Source organism: Scyliorhinus torazame, chromosome 10 (genome assembly GCF_047496885.1).
Source record: "Scyliorhinus torazame isolate Kashiwa2021f chromosome 10, sScyTor2.1, whole genome shotgun sequence".
In the NCBI taxonomy this organism is placed as follows: domain Eukaryota; kingdom Metazoa; phylum Chordata; class Chondrichthyes; order Carcharhiniformes; family Scyliorhinidae; genus Scyliorhinus; species Scyliorhinus torazame.
The window spans coordinates 29,085,939-29,089,149 of record NC_092716.1 but is presented as its reverse complement, the minus strand read 5'-3'; positions in this window follow the sequence as shown (position 1 = coordinate 29,089,149).

The following is a 3,211-nucleotide window of genomic DNA, read 5'->3' as shown; positions in this document are numbered from 1 at the left end:
TATTCTGAGCAAGTTTACTCTCATAATCTATCTTACTCTTCTTTTTAGCTTTTTTAGTAGCTTTCTGTTGCCCCCGAAAGATTTCCCAGTCCTCTAGTCTCCCACTAATGTTTGCCACTTTGTATGCTTTTTCCTTCAACTTGATACTCTCCCTTATTTCCTTCGATATCCACGGTCGATTTTCCCTCTTTCTACCGTCCTTCCTTTTTGTTGGTATAAACCTTTCTGACCACTGTGAAAAATCGCTTGGCAGGTTCTCCACTGTTCCTCAACTGTTTCACCATAAAGTCTTTGCTCCCAGTTTACCTTAACTAGCTCTTCTCTCATCCCAGTGTAATCTCCTTTGTTTAACCACAAAACTCTAGTGTTTGATTTTACCTTCTCACCCTCCATCTGTATTTTAAATTCCACCAAATTGTGATCGCTCCTTCCGAGAGGATCCCTAATTATGAGATCATTAATCAATCCTGTCGCATTACACAGGACCACATCTAGAACCGCTTGTTCCCTCGTAGGTTCCATTACATACTGTTCTAGGAAATTATCGCGGAGACATTCTATAAACTCCTCCTCAAGGCTGCCTTGACCGACCTGGTTAAACCAATCGACATGTAGATTAAAATCCCCCATGATAACTGCTGTACCATTTCTACATGCATCAGTTATTTCTTTGTTTATTGCCTGCCCCACCATAATGTTACTATTTGGTGGCCCGTAGGCTACTCCTATCAGTGACTTTTTCGCCTTACTATTCCTGATTTCCACCCAAATAGATTCAACCTTATCCTCCATAGCACCGATGTCATCCCTTACTATTGCCCGGATGTCATCCTTAAATAACAGAGCTACACCACCTCCCTTACCATCCACTCTGTCCTTCCGAATAGTTTGATACCGTCGGATATTTAACTCCCAGTCGTGACCATCCTTTAACCATGTTTCAGTAATAGATATTAAATCATAGTCATTCATGATGACTTGCGCCATCAACTCATTTACCTTATTCCGAATACTACGAGCATGTTGGCTTTTATACCTCAGTTTTGAATCTTAACACCTCGATCAGTAACCTCTCCTAAGTTATATTTCCTCTTAACTTTTCTCCTAATTTTCTTTGTCGTTGAACCCATATATATATGTAACAACCTGCCGCGTCACTTACCATTTGTTTTTACTTCCCGTTTTATTCCTTTTAGTATTACTGGGACTATTCACTGAGCTCCCCTCAGTCACTGTCCTTGTACTGTTGCCCTTTTTGATTTTTGACTATGGCATCTCTGCTTTACACTTTGCCCCTTACTGCCTTTTGTTTCTGTCCCTGTTTTACTACCTTCCCGCTTCCTGCATTGGTTCCCAATCCCCTGCCACATTAGTTTAAAAACCCTCCCCAACAACTCTAGCAAACACCCCCCCACGGACATCGGTTCCAGTCCTGCCCAGGTGCAGACCGTCTGGTTTGTACTGGTCCCACCTCCCCCAGAACCGGACCCAATGCCCCAGGAATTTGAATTCCTCCCTCTTGCACCATCTCTCGAGCCGGCATTCATCCTATCTATCCTGACATTCCTACTCTGACTAGCTCATGGCACAGGTAGCAATCTTGAGATTACTATCTTTGAGGTCCTACTTTTTAGTTTAACTCCTAACTCCCTGAATTCAGCTTGTAGGACCTCATCCCATTTTTTACCAATATCGTTGGTGCCTATGTGCACCATGACAGCTGGCTGTTCACCCTCCCCCCCCCCCCCAAGCCCCCCAGAATTTCCTGCAGCCGCTCCGAGACATCCTTGACCCTTGCACCAGGGAGGCGACATACCATCCTAGAGTCTCGATTGCGTCCGCAGAACCGCTTGTCTATTCCCCTTACGATTGAGTCCCCTATCACTATAGCCCTGCCATTATTCTTCCTGCCCTGCTGCGCAGCAGAGCCAGCCACGGTGCCATGAACCCAGCTGCTGCTGCCTTCCCCTGGTGAGCCATCTCCCTCAACAGTATCCAAAGCGGTATATCTGTTTTGCAGGAAGATGACCGCATTGACACCTGCACTGCCTTCCTCCTCTTTCTCTGTCTTTTGGTCACCAATTTTCTACCTCCCTCAGTAACATTCACCTGCGGTGTGACCAACTCACTAAACGTGCTATCCATGATGTCCTCAGCATCGCGGATGCTCCAAAGTGAGTCCATCCGCAACTCCAGAGCCGTCAAGCGGTCTAACAGGAGCTGCAACTGGACACACCTCTTGCACGTGAAGGAGCCAGGGTCAGTTGACGTGTCCCTGAGCTCCCACATCGCACATGAGGAGCATGTCATGGGTCTGGGATCTCCTGCCATGTCTTAAACTTTCGGTTAACTTGTACAACTACAGTTGCAAAAAAACCTGAAAAAAATAAATAAATATACCAATGAAAAAAGAAAGAAAAAGGGAAAACTACTTACCAGTCACTTACCAGGGATAAAAAGCACCTCCTCCCAACCCAGCTTCAAATTCCCACCTAGCTTCAAATTCCCAAACTCACTCTTTGTTGTGTCTCACTCTGGCTGTGTCTTCTCTGGTTCACTGGGAGAACTCACTGGGAGTGTGTTACAAGTTGCTCTTTTAAATTGACCTGAGTTGACTCCCCCCCCTCCCACCTGCTTTTAGATCAAAGTAGATTAAAGTGACTGACACTTAACTGCCAACCAGTTATGTGAGTGGGTGGGGCAGCCCTTGTTAACCTTCACTGCACAATTCTAGATTAATTTAAATTCCTGAAATTTAAAAAGGAACAGTCTTACCAATTTAATTCAATTTAATTCAATTCCCACCTAGCTTCAAATTCCCAAACTCACTCTTAGCTGTGTCTCACTCTGGCTGTGTCTTCTCTGGCTCACTGGGAGAACTCACTGGGAGTGAGTTACAAGTTGCTCTTTTAAATTGGCCTGAGATGACTCCCCCCCCCCCACCTGCTTTTAGATCAAGGTATTTTATCAATAATACAAAATTAAATGTCTCCTGACATAGTAAAGCTCCTCATAGATTGGAATGTAGTTGTAACAAACTTAACTTGGGGAACCCTTTAAAAAAAATAATACCCAAAAGCAGAACTATATTCCAGATCAGCATTAAGGAAGTGATGCTTTAACTTAGGAGAAGCTCTTAATAATTAGTGTTCAATGACAAATACATTGATTTTCAGAACTGTTTGTACCCAGAAAGAGAAGCAAGCTGTCA